This window comes from Sceloporus undulatus, chromosome 2 (assembly GCF_019175285.1).
Source record: "Sceloporus undulatus isolate JIND9_A2432 ecotype Alabama chromosome 2, SceUnd_v1.1, whole genome shotgun sequence".
NCBI classification, from domain to species: domain Eukaryota; kingdom Metazoa; phylum Chordata; class Lepidosauria; order Squamata; family Phrynosomatidae; genus Sceloporus; species Sceloporus undulatus.
In genome coordinates, this window is record NC_056523.1 from 328,418,994 (window position 1) to 328,440,558 (window position 21,565).

Consider the following 21,565-nt stretch of genomic DNA (forward strand, 5'->3'; position numbering starts at 1 on the left):
GAGAAGGAAGGATTTAAGTGCGATTGGTTTTCCTTCAGACAATTACAGGAAAGATATTGGTTGGATACTAAAACTATAGGATTTGCACCAATGGATAAACAATTTGAAAGGATTATTACAGACCCAAATAAAAGAATTACAAAATTTTATGACATGATTAGGAATATTGAGTTGGAGCCGGAAGGAATTAAAGATTATATGGTCAAATGGGCTATAGACTTGAAAAGAACTATAGACTTAGATTGTTGGGAGAGAGTCTGGGTTAAAAAAATGAGAATATCCCCTAGTGTGGAAATTAAAGAGGCAATATATAAATCCTTAGTAAGATGGTACCTTACGCCCTACAAGTTATCAAAGATGTATAATCAAAACAATAAATGCTGGAAGTGTAAAACGCATGTAGGTACATATCTCCACTGCTGGTGGAACTGTTCAAAGATACATAAATTCTGGTGTCAAATTCATGAGGAAGTAAGGAAAATGTTGGGGACCAGAGGTAATATAGATCCTAAGGTGTATCTTCTGGATATGGCAGACATTCGGGGGGAGGACTCTGGGAAGGGAAGGGAAAAACTCATGCTGTATTTTTCTGTGGCGGCAAGATTAGTGATTGCCCGAAAATGGAAATCAGAGGAAATACCCACCCTGGAGGAATGGAAACTGAAAATAGCAGAAATTTACGAAATGGACAAACTTTCGGCGCTGTTGGAGAAAAATACGTTGGATGACTTCTATAGGGAATGGCTCCCATGGTCAAATTATTTACAAGATGGAGGGGAAGGATGGAAAGGCTAGAAAAGACAGGTGAATTCAGTAATTATAGAGAAATGGAATTGTTATTGGTATATATTGGGATATACAATGTTTTATTATTTGATGCATATATTATGATGGTTAAAAATAACTTTCAGCCCAACAAGGGTCTCTATATCCTACGCTTGAGAATGTATAAGAGAGCTAAGAGTTAGTTAAAAGTTAAGTGAGTAAGAATAATGGTAGAGTACATAGTATCTAGGAAGTTAAAGGGGAGGGGGGGTGTACTTGATATCTGTTTACTATAAGGAATGTTTTTCAATTGTATATCTGGTTTTGAAGTTATTAATAAAGATTTTTTTAAAAAAAAGCCCTGACTTTCCCATCCTTAAAAAAAGCCTGTTCTTTTTATTTTTCACTTTCAGTACAAGAACAGGACAAGAAGCACTTTAAAAAAAACAAAAATCTTATTTTCTGCAATTTCCATCTCACCCTCAGAAGACTCTGAAAAACCACTGTCTTTTTCCTTTCTATCACTAAACACATACCACATACATAAAGGGAGGTAATGAAAAATATGCTAACAACCATTCCATAGCTACTTTAAGGAATTAATAGGAATGTGTAATTCACTATTAGCATTTTATAGATTGTTTTTCTGGACTGTATTGTATTATTTTAATGATCTAATCCCGCTTCGATCCTTAGGAGAGGTGGGAAATATAAATATATTATTATTATTATTACTACTACTACTACTACTACTACTTGGTGTTAATAATCCAGGTGATAAGGCAACATGTCTTGAAGTTTGAAAGTCTGCACATTTATAGAACAGCACAAAAATCAGCCTTGAAAATTCAGACTAACAGGCAAAAAAATAAACAAACAAAAAAGCAAAGAAAGATTGTGGTTTTACAGCGAGACGGTAAAAGAACTCCAGCACCATTTTTCATTTATTGTGGGAGATGGAAACAAATCAGAATCTACTAATAAGGTATTATTAGAACCCAAAATTCCAGGGTTTCTGTTGATATCCAGTACTAGGAAAACCAACCACTTTATGTGTCACTATGAACCCCTGAAACTGCTTTGTCCAGAGCCAGGCTTATACAGTAAGACTGCCCCACTGGTAGACTAGCATTCTGCAGACTGGACATCCACGGATTGCCACTCCTCATATTATCCAATGGCAACATGCACACATGTTGCCACCTATTGAATAATATGGAGCTTGAGCATCCATGTTTTTTCCCATCCATGTGTGCAGAGTAAGAACTGAACCCCTGCAGATGGAAAGAGTTCACTATACAGTGAACCCTTTTTTGACATGGGGATCCGTTCCGGACCCCCACGCTTAAAAAAAAACCTCTGTGTATGCTCAAGCCCCATTGAAAATAATGGGGCTTGTGCATGGCGCGGCAGTGCAGTGCACCACACGGGCACGCCCCATTACTCTTAATGGGACACACCGCTCCTTGTGCTCCACAGGCTCCCACAGGCTCCTTAGCAGCTTTCAGCGTATGCTGAAAGCCGGTTAAGTGCGTCCACGTATGGCATGGGCGCACTGTAGTTCACCTAGTTCTATAGTATTGCATATCCACCTGGTAATAAAGAGATGGACACAAGTGATGGGGAAAACTAGAGGCCATACCCAACATCTTCAGTGAGGCCTAACTGAGCTAAAGCAAGGGGTCCTTCTCATTCACCTCTCCAGCTGTGCATGGTTGAGCAACCAGGCCCTGCTTATGGCAACCCATAATTCTATGCTTTGACACCGGTTGACTGGTCAATTTGATCAGGAAGACCATTCTGGGCACCTTTTTCCTGGTCTGGGCCCAAAGGTTGCTCCTCTCCTCAAAACCAAGCCCCACACAACTCAGAATACAAGGTAAAAAAGCTCTTTTATCCCAAAATGTATCCATAGGCTGCCCATTGTTGATGCTCAACTTAACATTTTTCCACACTATCCTCACCACTATGACCCAATTGAGTTAAAGACACAACCCAGGGCAATCTTCCAAATTCCATAGGAACACAATACTGGGTAGGCAAAAACTTCATCACCACCTTTTGTTAATCTTTCCAGTTAAGTGTACAATGGTCACAAATCAATGGAAAGAAAGTGGAGGGGGACCACCTTGCTTTCTGTGGAAATAAGTTCCACAACCCAGGAGCAACCACAATGAAAGCTTTCTCCTGTGTCCTCACCAAACATGCCTATGGTAGTGGTGGGACTGAAGAAAGATCTCCAAGTATCTTAAAATGTGAGCAAGCTTATATTGGGAAGTACTATTTTTCCAAAGTAGTGTGCAATAGTCCTAGTTCATTAAGAGTTAAGAACTGAAAGCCCTAGGCTTGGATGAATTAATTGATCTCTTTTAGTTTTTCCATATTCAGATGGGTTTAAAAATAAAGAAATGTGTGACTTTCAGTAGGGGTGTGTGTGTGTGTGTAATGAACTGAAATGAAATTTTCACCCATCCACAGTTGAATATATTGAGACAGTTCATATATTCTGAAAGTCCATTCTTTTGTTGAAGACTTATCTCTTCTTATCTAATCCAACATGCTTTCCACTGGGTCACATCAGCTTCTTGTGTGAATAGGAATCCAAGAGTAATGTACAGATGTACAGCAAGGAGTATTCTCCATTGACTGTCTGTCTCAGAAACGTTTCCTCTCCCTGCTCATCTTGATAGCTGCGATCACAGGCCTTTTAATTCCATTCAGCTTTCCTTCATCTAAGAAGAAGAAGAAGAGAGCTAGTGGTATAGTTAACACAAAAGGATATAGTCAATAGGTATTGCACCTGGAGATTTATCACTTTATTGAAGAAATTAATAATTACAACAATCTGAATGCCATCACTTAGCTCCTTCCCCCCTCCTCCAAAATTCATTAATTAAAAAGATTCTCCACCCTCTTGAGACTCTCTTCCTTTTTAAAAAACCTTAGGCTTTGATCAGCAATCTCCTTGCTTCCCGAATAGTACTTTACATACAAAAGAAAGAAAACAACAAAAAGAAGAGTGAGTGTTGAGAGAGAGATGTGTAATTTTAACCTACCCAAATCTGTGTCTTTAGAAGCACTCAAGGGATTTTACATCATGGGTTACTCCTCCTTTCTGCTCTCAGCTCCCTCCTGAGATAATCTTCTGTTCACCTCCTATGGTGTTCAGATAGCACCATGGGGTTTCCTGCTTGCCCTGAGATCTGAAACAGGCAAAGGTTGCTCTTCATAGAGGCACTGCTTAATAGATGGATCCAACCAAGGAATCCGAGTTTCTCCAAGAACAAGACTTTTCTCAAAAATTTGGTCAGCTAAGGCATTTTGCTGAAGTGACAAAACAAGATGGCGTCCTCTCCATTTCCATTCACAGAAGCTGATGTGACTGATGACTGAATCTTTCTATAGCACTGATGTTGGGGTAGCAATGCATCCAGAAGACACCAAGCCAGCTAAGGGATACAGAATATGCCAAATGGTACACAGTTCATGACTTGGGCTAGAATGTCAATACTATTGGTTTACCAATAATTGTTGGCTTTTTTTTAAAGAGATGGCTGCCTGTTGTATCTGAATTATGGCAACTCCCAAGCAAACTTATTGCATGGTTTTCTTGGCCAGATTTGTTCATAGGGGGTTTGCCATTGCCGATCTCTGAGACTGAGAGACTGTGACTTGCCCAATATCATCCAGTGGGTTTCCATGGCTGAGCCATAGATTCAAACCCTGATCTCCCACAGTCCTTGCCCAGCACTTAAACCACTACACCATACAGGTTCTCCCAGTAGGAATATAAGTTACATATATCTCACACATTTATCTTGAGAGCATATAGGAGGTCCCTGCAGTTGGTAGTCACAGCTGTAGGAGAGGAGGAGGTTCTTATGTTGGTGGCAGAGGTGGGTACAAAGCCCTCACTGTTCATGGTAACTGTGAGATTATGGAATGTATTATTATTATTATTATTATTAGTAGTAGTAGTAGTAGTAGTAGCATCTCTTACCCACTTCACCCCATGGAAGTTTTCATATTTAGTGGCAGCACAGGTTAAGTGACACCTTCACACATCATAATTCAAGAAGGACATCCTCAGCCCTTTATGGAAATTATGCAATTATTGCACCATCATACAATTCTAATTCCCATGTCTCTGCCTTATTGGTTCCTGGGACTTGTAGTTTGATGAAATATTTTGGATTCTCTGGCTGTATTTCAGGGGAATACCCGGAGAAGTCTACATGTCCCCCCAAACTATTGATTCCAAGACTCCATAGGATGGACCTGTGATAGTTAAAGTGGTTTCAAACTGCTGTAATTATGTGAATACACTCCAGATTGCAGCCATGATGGGTTTGAGTGAGTGTCTATATATACCATGCAACTGTAACTACCTGCTGCTCAAAATATGAAGAACTGGTGGTTGTGAGCTATATGTTTATGCCTAAATGTGCTGCAGGCAGGGGAATAATTTGACTAGAGTTGTACTCTGTAGCATATTTACCATAATGGTGCATCATAATCCTGTGTTTCTTTCCCATTTTTTAATGAGATGAGAGATGAGAAACTACTCCAAAACCATATTGAGTCAAGGTAAAAGCATTGTTGTGTTACAAGACCATGGTGAGCGAGAATCTCTAGTGTCTTATCCAGGTGAAAATATCGTCAATCCATCTTTTTTGACTTTCTGATTAAAACACTAACCTAATCCTAACCTAATCCCTTTCAATTTTCAGGAAGAAATTGGAAGGGTGGCTGGAGGAGGAGGAGGGAAAAAAACCCAAAGATGTTCCACAAAGCTTTAATGCTAACAGATGGGTTATGCTGGCCAACGGGCTGCGTAGATGTCAATTTAATCTATCCCAGATAAAGCAATATGAAAGGTGTTTCATTTATGGGGGAAATTAATTGCTGTCCGAAAGACTGCAGTGTGTGAAAAATCCATAATAGTTGTCTTTAAAGAAGAAGGGGTGGGGAGAGACAGGTCAGTAACAATACTGTTAGTTCTTGATGAGCAAGCATCTTTTTTTTCCTGAGTGTTAAACTTGCAAAGTTACATAGATCTATATAAGATTTTCTGGGATATCTGATGTGATCTAATTTGAAAAAGGAAGACATCTGGATTCAATATCCGTTTAGAATCCCAGCAGAACGAAAGCACTAAAAGCCTTTATGAGACAAAGCTGTGTGTCCTCATCTTGGGGTGCATCTATACTGTATAAATAATGCAGTTTGCCCCCACTTTAACTACCATCCTACAGAATTCTGAGATTTGTACCTTTGTGCTGCACCAGCACTCTTTGACGGAGAAGGCTGAAGACTTTGTAAAACTTCAAATTTTAGGATTCCATAGACTAGACCTACAGCACTAAAGGTGTTGTCAAACTACGTTATTTCTAGAGTGTAGATGCCCCATAGGTTGGTACAGTGCATGATTAGGATTGCACAGGGACCTAAAACATCTGGGAAATTCCAACCTTTTTTGCAATGAGGTTTCTAGTCCTCAATATTCTGGTATATACTCAAATAGCTAAAGGCCATTTCCCCCCAGAGTTACTGTAAAATGCCTGTTTGCTTCAATAAGAAAGTGCATCCTTTGGGCCAATGCATGATTAAAAAGAATGTGTGGATTTAAATTAGACAGAACAGTTCTCCAGATTTAGCAATTCCAAAAGATCAAACAGAACAAACAAACAATTAGAGGACTGGTTATTCTCATCCATAAAAGTCAAATTACAAGGAGCCCTGGTGGTGCAATGGTTAACTGCTGGTACTGCAGCCACTCACTCAAAGCCACAAGGTTGTAAGTTCAATTCTAGCAGGGGCTCCAGGATTGACTCAGCCTGGCATCTTTCCAAAGTCACTAAAATGAGGACTCAGCTTGTTAGGAACAATTAGCTTAGCTTATACGTTGTAAATCCCTTAGAGATTGCTTAGTTCAGTATGAAGCAGTAACGAAATGTAGCTGTTAAAAGTCAGCTTGTCGAATGTAGAGTAGAACTTTTTTGGACTATGGGCTGGGGGGTTTGGGGAGCTATAGTTGGAGAAGTAAGAATCTCTGAGCTCTGATACAGAGAATCGTCTTAGACAAAACATTTATAGAAATTTAAAAATATCCTCCCCTCCCCCCCAATATGGATATGTGTAGTAAGAAGGAACATGCCACCAAAGTTAGCTTGATGTGAAATGGTATGCTTGATGTGAAACGGTAGTATGTATGAGTGTGTGTGTGTGTGTGTGAGAGAGAGAGAATGTGAGAGAGAGACAATGTGAGAGAGGGCAGGGTCAGCATCAGTAGCAATTCTGAGAAAAAGCTAAAAATGGATCAATAAGGTTAACATTCCACAGACTGAGCTGCTGTCCCTAATGAGATGCCCAAAGTTGGTCAATACAGAAGGAGAGAAGAAAACAAAACCAGGGGGGGGGAGAGTATCTATCCTTGGGTCAATTGTCAGAAACCTCTTTCAGATGAAGTGGGTGCTAACTGCTATGACAAGATGAAAATAAAAGACATGGAACTCGTCAATACCCAATTGATTGTTCCCATCGAATTGACTGCTGGTGTTGTACAAAAGGGTTGTGTTTTATGTCCTGTGCTGGAGCTGCTCACCTCAGTAAATAACTATTAAATAACTAACAGGGGGAGTAGAGCCACCATGTCACAAATGATTTGAAAGCAGTGTAAAACTTGTGCTTCAGTTTGTAGACCAATGGTGCACTTCAAAACTTCACTTGTTTAAAGGACAGTTTGGAAATGTACCTTTTGGGATGAACATTTCCCAGAATCTTCCCGCCAGCATTACCACTGAATTCTGAGATATGTCATCCAGGAAAAGAAGACCTTTTCTGGACTCAAGATTTAAGAAAGAGGAGGCATGACACATATACCCCCTCTTGCTATGGGTCTTTTATATTTTAAGCTGCAGTGGGTTCCTGGGAACTTTGATCATAAAATATTGTCAGAGACAATGAGGTCAAACACACAATTGTTGTTTGCTGTTGTGTGCCTTCAAGTCATTTTGGACATATGGTGACCCTAAAGTGAACCTATTATGGGGTTTTGTTGGCAGGTTTTTTCACAGGGGGCTTGCCATTGACATACTCTGAGGCTGAAAGAGTGTGATATGCCCAGGGTCACCCAGTGGGTTTCATGGCCAAGTGGAGATTTGAATCCTGGTATCCCAGAATCATAATCCAATGCTCAAACCATTACACCATATTGGCTCACAGAGCCCACCTTAAATCAGAATGGGAAAGTGTAGCCCATAGGCCATATGTGGCCCACATAAAACTTCTGGACTGATCGCTGTGGGATTGGGGGCAGATGTTTTATTTGGCCCATGTGGAAAGGGCCGTCTTGATCACATCAATATTTTGTAGATAAACCATTTGGCCTAAAGATTGGGTTGGTGGTACCAAAGTGATTTCCTATCCCCAAATCAAATTTCTGATCCTTGCTAACCCTTTGTTCCACATTCCTTTTTCCTCTAACTTTTCCTCCATCTGGTCTATCACAGTCTGTCCTTTTCAATTTCTTTCCCTTTCTCTCTCTCTGTCCTCCCTCCTAGTACAAATAACCCTGAGGATCTGTCTTCCCGGTAGGAGAATGAGCTTTTGGGGTGACCCTATGCTAATGCCAAATAAATAACACAATCATACCCAGACTTGTTAGTGGGTAGGTCATCCAACCAAACCTTTTAAGACTTTCTCCCTGATGGCACTGAAGGGGAAATATATGAATCAACAGGCAGGACAGAGACCTCACCGCTGCTGAGTGACTCATCTGGGGAGAGAACAGGCTTCATTAGCATAGTGTCACCCATCTCCCTTCCTTTGTCAAAGCAAAAACAGACTTCCTTTCCCCTTGTCTCTGGATGACCTTCTCGAAAGTAGCTTTGGGCACCCTCCTTTGTTAATCTTGGAAAGCTGAGCTTCTGTTCTGTCTCCCTTGTTGGCATTTGTTGAAAGGGGAGGGAAGAAGGATCATTGAAAAATGGCTAGTACTACAAAGGTTTTCATGGTTTCCATATATTCTTTCACAATCTGAACGGGATGCAAAGACAACAGGAGGTGGCAGTCTGTTTAAGTTCCCGTATCTTTACTGCCACATTGTCCTACCTTTGGACATGGCTTTACCCTTGGAGCAAGGAGCAACCGACAGTAACTAAATTTTAATGGGCTGTTTCTATGTGATCAAGAAGATCTCTGATTTAATTCAGTCTGTATTACTTATGGAAATAATAGTAACCTTTATTGATTTCAGACTGAAAAATAAAATGAGTTTTCCGACACTCAGGAAAACCTGGTTGGGAGGAATAACCCAGAGGCAAAATTTTTACAAAGCTTTTGCCTAATATCTTCATATCCCAAAATGTTTGGGAAATTATTCTAAGCAGAAATGTGAATGTTTCAGCCTGGAAAAATTGGGGTTTTCACAGCCTGAAACTGTTTTCCAAACCCCCACAATTATTTCAAGGGTGGGCAAGCGCACACCAAAATGTGTGGTTTCTGGAAACATGTTTTTTTGTTGGGAAAAGGTTTATGTCCAAAACACTATTTTTTTCACACACAAAAAATGAAATTCTGTGAAGAACATTTTCCAAAAACCCTTTGTGATGTGAAAATGTCAGGTAAAACTATCAAGGAAATATTTGTTTTCTCTCTTGGTGAAAATGACAGTCATTGCATGGGATGTTTTTGTGAAAATTTCACAAAAGAGATGTTGCACAGAAAAAATTGGTTTTCTCATATATACATGATTTAAAAAGATAACCAATAGCATTCCTCACAAATTTGTCCTTAAATCCAGAAGGATGCAATTACTACAGAAACAGAGATAGAAATGGCAAAGCAGTGTGATGTAGTGGTTTCAGCACTGGACTACAGCTCTTGGGAGCAGGGTTTGAATTCCTGTTCATCCATGGAAACTCACAGAGTGACCTTGGCAAGTCACACTCTCTCAGACTCATGTGAAGGAAATAGCAAGCCCCTTTTGAATAAACCTTCCAAGAAAACTCCATAAGTTGTAAATGACTTGAAGGCACACAAAAATGTGTGTGTGTGTGCATGCACATGATTAAGCAAACATTTTCATTTGCACTTATGCAATATATTTTACCTCAAAAGTTTGTCTTGTGTATAAAATATAACATTTTAGCATCAGTGAAATCTTTGGAGAAAAATCTCCAGATGGTGAGGGGGGAAAGGAAACCATCACAAAACCTCTTGTAATGTGTCAAGAATGTTGACACACCCTTTCTCACCAAGAGTGAGAAAATTTTCAAATATTATTTAAGACTCTAGACTCACTTTTAAGGCTATTTCCTCTGTTGCCAGTTTTGCATTTCTCCCTTGGTCCATGCCCTGCAACATGAAATCGAGAAAAATTAAAACAAAGATCTCATATACATTGGCATGGCTTTCTTCATTTGCAATATAACTTTTCAAAGTGTGCCAGAATTGTTTTTATAAAGGCGCCCACCAGTGGGTGCTTCTTGTAGTGTAGGTCAGATCGCAAAATCTGCCAAAAAAAATGTCGGGAGCACATCTTCCCCATTACACCCCCCCATTGAAATACACCTTGACTTTGCTATTCGCCCAGGCATCCAGCATTTAACGCCACATGTTTGCAATTAGCTGCCCTTAATGTGGGAATTCAGCAGTTGTCTGATCTAGGAGTTGTGGCTTATTATGCTGAGAGAGTACGAATTATCCTGCTTGTGAGTGAGGCAATTCTCAGGGACCTGCTAACTTAATTCTCTGTTTTACAGCTGCTGTGCAGTAAGAAGGGAGGGCCAAGAGAACAATGCTGGCTTGGGCCAGAACTGAGGCAGCTGTTTGACTTTCAGTTCAAGCAGAGTTGTTGCAAAGTTTTCCCTCTCTAAGCCCTGCATGCTTAGATTTAAGTAGTAAATGCAGTTTTACTGTGGTAGAGTCTGTTTTAGCAGCCCAGACTGAACTTTCCCTGCTATTGTGCCTTGAGCCATGAGGAAGAAGTCTTGCTCAGGATCATAGGACTGGATGTAACCAAGGCTGAATTAGACCCAGTACCTACTACCAGTGCTTCCTACCACTGCCAAAACATTATCTATGGGACCAGCAAGGCAGCTCATGTCCATGGGAACAGGTAGAATCATAGAAACATAGAACTGGAAAAGGCCTCATAGGTCATCACATCCAATCCCTTGCTCAATGCAGGATCTCTGTCTAGAGCATGCCTAGCAGGTAGCTTGTTTTTGAAGACATCCAGAGAGAGATGCCCCCCACTTCTCTAGGCAATTAGCTCCATTGCCAAACTAGTCTTACGGTCAAAAAATTCCTTCTAATGTTCAACTGAATTCTACCCTCCTGTTAATTAAAACCTTTAGACCTGGTCCTATCTTCTGGGGCAGCAGAGAACAAACCTGTACCCTCCTTTATGATGGTACTTTAGATACTTCAAGAGCTCAATCATGGTAGCAGGAGATATGCTGCCTCTGATCATGGGGGTTATATGCAGCCACCATGACTAGGAGTCATCGATAGCCGTTGACGTTGGGTATGAAGATCCAGACTTCCCTACCTTACATGACCTTCATGATTTAGGGACACTATTTGATTTTTCTCCCCTGATTCTTTCAAATTTTCTTAGATGTTTCTCCTTTACACAATTTACAATGAAATATGGTAACATCATAAGAATGTGGAATGTTGCTTTCTAAGAGAAAGCAGTTACTTTAATAGTTATACTGATCAATATTTGTAACTGTTCCTGCAATCCAGAAAGGCAATTCACTAAGTTGCTGTTTAGTAACAATTTGTAATTGCTGTGTGGAAGCCTTTTGGTATCTTGTGTGTGTGTACGTTCCCCAGTGGAAGTAGCTGGACAAATTTCTCCAACGTGAAACAGCTGCACACAGTTCAGGGTTGAGGAAGCAAATTTACATAAATTGTGCTTTTTTCACAGTTGTGCATTGTGGATGAATTTCCATGCATATTTCATATGGATCTGCATTGTGAATGGTTGTGTGTGCTCCTTGTACATGGTTCTGCATTTGTATATGGTTGAGCATTGTACATGCACATTCACACTAGTGTGCACATTCTGTTGCACAGAGTTGCAGTTTACTAATAAGGTGATATTACACAACCAATGTATGTGAGTTCAAAAGCATAAAATGATCCTTCTTCTCCTCAGTGTAGCACTTTGTCCAGTACAGGCTAAGTCTCCCTCATCCAAAATATTCAAAAATCCAAAATTGTCCACATGAGATAAGTGACACCTTTGGTTTCCAATGGCTCACTGTACACAAACTTTGTTTCATGAACAAAATCATGAAAATATTGTGCATAGTGTTCAGACTATGTTTGTAAGGTGTATACAAAACATAAATGAATTTCATGTTTACACTTGAATCCCATCTCCTAGGTAGCAAATTATGTATATGCAAATAAGCCGAAACACTTCTGGTCTCAAGCCTTTCGGGTAAGGGAGACTCAACCTGTATTATTCTTGTGCCATTGTGACTATTCAGAGGCACAAACTGATTGGACAATGGGAAACAAAACAAGATAAAGCAAAATAAGCTTTAGAGTTATGTTTCCTACTTTTCACTGTTCCCTTGGCCTTTGCTGATATGGATTAGGATTTAAGTTCAAACATTCCCCATGGAACCCAAGGCCTGCTGGCTCAGAACAAACAGCATTAGAAATACGGGTTAAGCAAATCCACTGCTGTACAGGTTCAACGGGGGATTCTTCTGGGAGCTGGTTGTAATGGAAGTACTTGCATCAGCCTTCATTTAGCAGCATAGGCAGGATAATAACCATAGCAAACCTGATTGTGCTGGAGAAAATCCCCCTTTCAATGATTATTCTCATTGTTTTGGTAGGGATGGAAAATGTTGAACCTCAACCTGGTTAGCAAAAATGATGTGCAATAAGTCAAGTTCTTCATTTTTAGAAAAAATGATTTTCATACAGAATCAGAGGCCCAGTACATACCTGTGAAAAGGGCTGGACTGGACATGGCCTGTTTCCCTATGAAGGGACACTGCAGCAGCCAAACTGCTCGGTGTCCCTCCGGAGTACAAAGAACCCAGAAAAAACGGGTTCTTTTTAAAGCGCACAGCACACGTCATGAGTGCGCCATTGGCGTGCCGGTGACGTAAGTAATGTGCAGTGATGTGTATATGCTGCACGTCACTTACGTCAAGATGTTGGCGCCTGTGTGGATGGGACACCACCATTAGGCCGGCACCGTGCTGTGTTAGGGTTAGGGACCATGTGGTTAGTGTGCGGTCCCTAACCCTAGTATCAGTGGAAGCACAGTGCTTTTGGCTGTCTTGGGCCAGAGTTAGAAGGTACAGCAAGGAGGACATATTAGTCAAACCCCTTACCATGGAGAACATAAAATCCTCCCCTGCTATGGACGAATAAAACACTCCTAAGATATGGTCATCCAAACTCTCTTTAAACATCTCCAAAGAAGGTGAGTCCACTACCCACTATGGAAGTCTATTGCATTGTTAAACAGCTCTTACCATGAAGAAGTTCTTCCTAATGCTTAGATGGAATCTCTGTTCTTGCAATTTGAATCCCTTGGTTTGTGTCTTAGGCTGCATCCACACAGAAATAATCCAGTTTGACACCACTTTAACTGCCACGGCTCAATACTATGCATTTCTCAGAACTATTGTTTGTTATGGCACCAAAGAAAAACTCTGAAGCCACAACAAACTACAGTTCCCAGGACATAGACCAGTGGATTAAACTACAGGAAAAAAGATTCCACCTCAACATTAGGAAGAACTTCATGACAGTAAGAGCTGTTTGACAGTGAAAGATGCTGCCTTGGAGAGTGGTGGACTCTCCTTCTTTGGAGATTTTTAAACAGAGGCTAGATGACCATCTGTCGGGGATGCTTGGATTGTGTCTACCTGCATGGCAGAATGGGGTTGGTCTTCATGGCCCTTGAGATCTCTTCATAGAATAATAGAATCACAGAGTCATAGAGTTGAAATAGACCCCAAGGGCCATCCATTCCAACCTCCTGCCATGCAAGAATTTACAATCAAAGCACCCCTGACAGATGATCATCCAGCCTCTGTTTAAAGACCACCAAAGAAGACTCCATCACACTCTGAGGGAGTAGAGTTCTTCCAACTCTATGATTCTGTGATTCTATGATTCTTCACATGCACGGGTAGAGTTTGCTCCAATGCAGGATATTATCCATAGTCTTACCATGTAGCATACAATTACATTGTTGTTGTCACTGAGATGGGGAAGGGTTAACATGTACAAGGTTGACCCCATTTCTGAAAAGCATCCATTTTCATTTCCCCCTCCGCAACACCAGAAAATCCCACTATTAGAATATTATTAGGAACTTTGCTGGCAGATAAACGTGTGAAGATTACTCAAGCTGCTACATCCTTTGCCAGGACAGCCAGTGAAACCCAAGGAGCTGTTTGTCAAAGTTAAATTAGCCACCCTAAATTAATCCCAAGCACTTCTGAGATCATGCTCTTCATATGGAATGCTAATGACACTGTTTGCCAACACTTTCACAAGTCTTCCTTTTGCAAGAATTGTTAAGCTCTTTGGATGGATTGGGAAGAAGGCCAAGGCCAGTTTTATGCCTCTCTGAGGTCTGGCTTGCACAACCTCTGACTCACATTACTATTATTGTTAATATTAGCTATTCTATTCATATGCATATTTAGCAACCATTACTAGGTGATTTAAAATCAAGGTAAAAAAATATTCAGAATTCAAAATGATAACATTCTGGCAAATAACATCAATGAAAACAGTCTAAAAAACAAATCTAAACAGCAAACAAGAGCTAGAAGCATTCCAGAAAACAAGAGTAGGAAACATAGGAAGAGTAACAATTCTCTGAAACTCACAATAATAAAATTAATTTTTGTGGCTTTTTCAGGCTATGTGTCCATGTTCTAGAAGAGTTTATTCCTGATGTTGCACCTACATCTGTGGCTGGCATCTTCAGAGAAACATCAGGAATAAACTCTTCTAGAACATGGACACATAGCCCGCAAAACCAACAAAAAAAATATGCATGCCAACCATGAAAGCCTTCGACTTCACATAAAATTAATTGTCTTATAGGGTTGTCAGGTTTGGTGTATCCAGGATGTGAGTCTTTAGTGCCCAGGTCTGAGACTTAGGGAGGATCCCTTGTGATGTCACAGGGGAGGGCCCCAAAGCTGGTACAAGTGGCAGCCTTAGTGATCATCAAGAGCTCTGCTCAGGTCTTGCAAACTTAAGGATGTGATTCCTTGACTGAATCAGTCCACCTGTTTTGTGGTCCCCATGTTTTCCTAAAGATTTCCACTTTACTGAGAATTATTCTTTTTTCAAGTCAGTCATGCTGTCTGAAAAATCAGTGTGGTGCACTGGTTTGGATGCTGGAGACCAGAATCAAATCTCCACTTGGTCGTAGAAACCCACTGGTGACTTCGAGCAAGTAAAACTTTCTCAGCCACAGAGGAGGGCAATGGAAAACACCCTCTGAACAAATCTGGCCAATAAAACTCCATGATGGGTTCATTTTAAGGTCACTATAAGTCAGAAAAAACTTGAAGACGAACAACAACAAAAACAAAAATGACATGTCCCATCCTATGTTCAAAGTAAACAGCCTCAGTTCTTGGCTCCTAGGGAGAGTTGAGGCTCAGTTTGCTCTAGGACCCATTTATTTCTCTTTTTATCAGTCCATGGTGTCCATACAACTCTTCTCCAGCAGCTCATCTCAGATGAGTTGATTCTCTATCATTCAGCTTTCTTCACTGTCCAGCTTTTACATTTATGCAAAGAAAATGGAAATATTGTGGCGTGGATGATTCTGATTTGGTATTTAATGATATATTCCCACATTCCTTGGAAATCTATGACTGCCAAACTATAACCCAAAGTTGCCTTTGAATGTGTGGTGAACCCTGTGGTTCAAAATTTGGTATCATCATACAATAACTAATGGTATAAAGGACAGCTGTGTTGGTGTTTGTCTCTCATGCAGTTAATAGTCTCTTATGCAATTGTCTTTCATTCCTTCTTGGTTTGGTATCTACATTTTTGTGTCCATTGACTAACAGCTGAAGGCAGGGAGCTCTGTCTTCTTTTGATGTATATAGGTTTCCCTGCTCCTGTGAGTCGTTGACGCTTTGCAAAATGAATAATAGAGACTCAGGATTATGCAACCGCTTTAGCTATAAATAAAGAGATAATAAAAAATAGATACTAATAAATAATGGAGATACCAGGCTCAAGCAAGAAGAGTTTTAAGCCAAGAAAAAATAAGAGTGCTGGTGTCTTTAAAAATAAAATAAAATAAAAGAGCTCACTCAGTTCCTGGATAGATAGCTTTCCTGGGGACCCAAGGTGCTTTAGAGGTAATGAGGACTTAAAAGGCAGTAGAAAGACATAGTTTTGGGAGCTATCTCAGTTTGAGATGGGATCATGGTATTTTCATAGAATCATAGCATTGTAGAGTTCAATGAGACCCCAAGATTCATCTAGTCCAACCCTCTGCCATGCAGGAATACACAATCCAAGCATTCCTAACAGATGGCCATCCAGTCTCTGCTTAAAAACTCTCAGACTCCACCACACTCCTAGGCAGTGTGTTCCACTGATGAACATCTCTTACCATCAAGAAGTCCTTCCTCATGTTTAGTTGGAATCCCTTTTCCTATAGTCTGAATCCATTGCTCCATGTCCTAGTCTCTGAAAACAAGCTTGCTCCTCCATCGCCAGTATCACATCTTTTCAAATATTTAATCATGGTTATCATGTCACCTCGTAAACTTCTCTTACCCAGGCTAAACATACCCAGTTTATGTAGTTCTTTTCTAGGTATGAGTCTCTTAAGAAGTTGAATCTGGGAATTTATAATGATGACACCTTCAAGAAGTTGTTATTTGCCATGAAGCTGGCTTGAGGTTATGCTGACTTTGTGACTGAGAGACCTCCAAGAGGTCTATTGGATTCAGCAATTTATTTATTTTATTTATTTTGGTAGTTTATAGTATCCATAGAACTATACTCCAGCACCATGTTTCAAATTAGTTGATTCCTGTCAACTTTCTTCAATGTTCAGCTTTCATATCCATGTACAGAAGCTGAGAATACCATGACATAGATGATCCAGACTTTGGTATTCATTTATATTTTTTATACCTGAGAATTTTATCTAGTTCCTTTATAGCTGCCCTCTGAGAGTGTAAACTTATGCCTGAGTAGCTACACCAGTCATCATATTTCTCATTTTTCTATACATGGTTGGGAAAGGTGGAGAGTGAAGAAAGCTGATGGGAAGAAAAATCAGCTTATTTGAGTTATGGTGTTGGAGAAGAGTTCTGAGAATACCGTGGATTGCTAATAAACAAGTCCTAGCATAAATCAGGCCCAAACTCTCCCTAGAAGCTAAAGTTACTACACTGGGGTCCTTTTGGCCATATCAGGACAAGAAAGGACTCAGTAAAAGGACTATAATGACCACATTCCATGTGGATAGATTCAATCAGAGAATCCACAGTCATGAGTCTGCAAGAACTGAGCAGGGCAGCTGAGGATAGAGTGACTTGGAGGTCTCTCATTCATAAAATCACCATGGGTTGAAGTCAACTTGAAGGCAGTTAACAACAAGACTATATCAGAGTTAAATGACACCAACGCCATTGTGCCAAAGTTGGAATGAATCACTCAGCTGCAAAACTGATTGTGGAACATAACAATTATGCCACCTGATTAGGTTAGCATTCTGAGACAACCTCCGAAAAAGTGCCAGAGTAATCACTTTTACACCATTGTCAGTCACCAGCAGTTTTCCAGCCTGAGACAGCTAGTTGTTGTAATGTCCTTATCTATCCCCCAAATGTCACTTAGGAGCATAGTTCCCATTGCTGTGACAGCATTACACGATCTATTCCAAGGCCCATGAATCCAATCAGGGCATAATGTCACATTAACGGAAACATTCATGGACATCTCTGTGTCCCATAATGTCTTTATGATGATCCTTAATTTCACAAAGCTAGCAAAAGAACTGGTGTTCACTAGTTGGATCCGCTCTCTAATTGCCTTGCATGCAATGAGAACCAAATACACAATAAAAAGAGGCCAGATTTTTATTGGAGATGGCTGGCAACAATACAGAGGAGGAGGGATTTCTTGGACATTGGTACAGATAATTTTTATGGTATATTTCTTTGAATCTGGCAGTGTACGACTGTGCTGATCTTTCAAAAAGGAGTACTGCTGAAGCCTTTATCAAAAAATGAAAGGGCAATCAAATTTTAGCCTAAATTTTGTTGATAGTCCTGCCTTGAGCAGACCCATTCAGCCAATGGAATTTACCAATGTGTTGATGCACCATTCCACAATCGACTGAATGGGTCCAACCAACAGGAGGCTGTAGGCCCCGTAGAGACAGGCCAAAATAAAGCTGCTTCGGTCACTTTGGAAGTATGCTGTTTAAATGATGCATGCATCCTAAGAGTCTGGAAGCCGCACCAAAGCCATGCTTCAGTCCTAAGGACTAGAGTGTGGCTTTGGTGTGACTTCCGGATTCTTAGGACGCATGTATCACTTAAACAGCATACCTCCAAAGTGACTGAAGCAGCTTTATTTTGGCCTGTCTGTAACAGCCCATTGTGAGTTAGAAGTGTCAGTAAGCTTTCTACTACATCTTCAGTGTATAGCTTTTCTATGCTGCTCAAAGATAAAAACCATTTTGTATTATGCATAGGCCACCTTTTTCCTGGTATGGGACCTCGGCTACTCATAGATAAAACTGGTTACAAACTTAACCCCCAAACTCTGGAACGACCTGCCGAATGAGATCCGTCAGTTGACATCATTAGACAGCTTTAAAAAAGCTGTCAAGACGGATCTCTTCCGGCAGGCCTTTCCAGATTAACCATCCCGGCCTGGGCTCCCTGATCCCCTCTTTCCTCTCGTGGCCCCATCTTCAGTGATGGTTGAGGATCTCCAGAGGGACACCAGGGTTTTTAGTTTGTTTTAACTATATTTTATGTTTTGATATTGTGTTTTTAATCTGTCATATTTTTTAATACTTTTATAAGGAGGGGAGGGATTATAATGTTTTTAATTTTATATTTTACTCTGTTATAATTCACTGTTGTCAACCGCCCGGATTGGTTCGCCACAGGGCGGTATACAAATAAATATTATTATTATTATTATTATTATTATTATTATTATTATTATTAACAATAATATATTTTTAAAAATCATTTGATTTACACAGTATAAAATTATGCTAAAAAGTACTGAAGTTAAAACCGTAATAAACACTGCACACAACCCAATAAGAAGCTTCCCTGAGAGTAATTACATATTAAAAGCCTGCTTGAACAAAAAAGTCTTTGCCTGCCAGCAGGAACAGAGCAGAGAGGAGGCCAGCCTAGCCTCTTGTGGAAGGGAGTTCCAGAGAGTGGGAGCAACCACTGAGAAGGCCCTCTCTTATGTCCTCACCAAGTGAGCTAAGTGATGGTGGTGGAATCAAAAGAAAGCTTTTTCCTAATGAGATTAAACTCTGGCAGGTTCATGCAGGGAAGACAGTCTTTTAGATAGTCTGCAACAAAGCTGTATAGGGCTTTATAGATCATAACCAGCACTTTCAGTTATCCCTGGAAATGAATCAGTAGTCAGTGATGCTATTTTAACAAGGAAGTTATATACTCTCTATAACTGTCTCTGGCCAACATTCTTGCTGTGGAATTTTGAACTCACTAATGTTTTCAAACAATTTCCAAAGACAGACCCACCTAGACTGCATTAGAGTAGTCCAAATGGGATGTAATCGGGGCATGTGCCATCATATATTTGGATAGTGCTGCTATTTTGTTTACTCTGCACCCCATTTCCTCCATGGAGGAGGAAAGGACAAGACAGGAGGAGAATCTTAAATGATAGCCATTTGGGGACTAGATGGAATTTGTCATTTCCTCCAATATGCTTGATGTTGTCTTGTACAGGGTGGTCCAATGTGTCTGTTGAGATGTTGTTTGTACTTCTCCACTTGGCCTCAGGACATTATGCATTTAGTTAAGAAAAGTGAACTCCTTCAAGTATCAAATCTGCTCTGTTTTAGTTGCCCTCAAATTGAGTTTCTAGGTGCAAAGACTTTGAGAGGCTAAGCAGCCACCAAGGTACTCATGTATTCACTGGTGTTCTGGGTATAGACTGTTTGTAAAAAGGGTGGGCAGATTTGGTTCATCCATATATTTGGACTTCAGCTTCCATCACTGTTGGGGATGATGGCTAGGACTGATGGGTGTTTCTGTTCAACATTCTTTTGAAGAGCCATAACTCATGCACACATCTGATTTAGACCTCAAGGTGCTGTGGAAGGAGATTTGTCCACTCCTCACTCCAGAACAGAGCCACCTACTCCATTTTGTCATGCAAAAAAAATAGTCCCTCTGGTCAGAGACTCTTTTCTGGGCTTGGTGTGGCTTTTTTGACCGGTCTCTTGAAATTGTTCTGTTGAAGACCAGAGAAGCATAGCCCCCAACTTTCTGTCCTACAACTTTCCTCTGTGTGGGCACAACAGTGCCAAAGAGAAGAACTTTCTCCTATAGAGCAGCTATTGGAACTGGGTGGGCCTTCAGATTCAAATTCAATCTGAATTTTGCCCAGAGAAATCAATTCAAGAGCACTGAAGTAACGGCAAGGTGAAAGACGATCTTGCAATATCACTGAATATTTGCAGACAGTTGTCTATGCAGAAAGGGGAAGAGATCAAGAATAGAACAATTGCTACATTTAAGCAGGTCAACTGTCGTACCTTATTCGGCATTGCAGAGCTGGCTGGAGCTTCCATGATTTTAGAGCAATTAAATCTATGCAGGTTTTAAAGGAGCTATCCATGGTGCTTTAATTATTTGGCAAATGGGAATCGGCACAGTGGATCATTCTCATAAGCCCTGGAGCAGCTCCCATAAATGCAATGAGGATTCACTGACACCCCCCCCCCCCCGCAAGTAATAAGTTACCAGTTACCAATCACCTTTGCAGCATTCTACTTCTAACCAAGAAATAGAAATAGATGTCTTGGAAAGCTGACCATGATGATGGTAGCTGTTACACTGTGATTTTACATGGAGGGTCTAATACAGAAAAGTAAAAGTAAAATAGTATTGCTTCTTTACTGGGAATTTATTCATACTTTTGATTTCTGGAGCTTGATTGTCTTGCGTGTCAATTTTAAACCTAATGCCAGTCAGCTTTGAAAACTAACCATAGATTTTCTTGGGTAAATCTGCAACAAGGTTCCAGATGTGATGACAGAGACAGCAAGTTATTAGTTAAGCCAGGCAATGATCCAGTGAGAAACTCAAAATGCTATGTTGGTGGGTAACACTCTCCACTCTCTCAGCTCTTTCTTGTCTCTTCTTAGACTAAATTCACACACACGCCTGCATATTTATTCCTCCCTTTATTTAAAATGTATGCTGCCTTTCTGTCCTAAAGGACATTTAAGGCAATGTAACAGTCATGCATAAAAACATCAGAACAATTGTCAAATAGACTAGCAAATATTAAACAGACAAGATAGAAAGCACACCAATCTGAAAAAAAATACTAATCTATGTATAAAATTCAACATTTAAGTCAATAACAGAAACCAAGGAATCCAGTTAAGAAACCACAGGGAGCAGATGGTCTTGTGGAGGAAAATGGCAAGTAGTAATACAGAGTCAATTGCCAAATCCTGCAGTTAGTCTCTGTTTGGCTAGCAATAAAGGACAAGAAAGAAGAGGCCAGGCAGATCTAA

At 40.3% G+C, this 21,565-nt stretch overlaps 1 protein-coding gene and 1 long non-coding RNA gene across 2 annotated transcripts in view; one reads left to right on the plus strand and one right to left on the minus strand.

Annotated features, from left to right (window-relative positions):
* The window catches only part of CELF4 (CUGBP Elav-like family member 4), an 817,890-nt gene that overhangs the window by 58,197 nt on the left and 738,128 nt on the right, over nt 1-21,565 (plus strand). The window lies entirely within an intron of this gene.
* The window catches only part of LOC121923143, a 37,698-nt gene continuing 19,492 nt past the window's right edge, over nt 3,360-21,565 (minus strand). The window contains exons 2-3 of the long non-coding RNA XR_006102322.1: nt 10,069-10,122; nt 3,360-3,497 (exon numbers count right to left, since the gene is read on the minus strand). This is a non-coding gene — a long non-coding RNA (uncharacterized LOC121923143). The remainder of the gene's footprint in view (nt 3,498-10,068; nt 10,123-21,565) is intronic.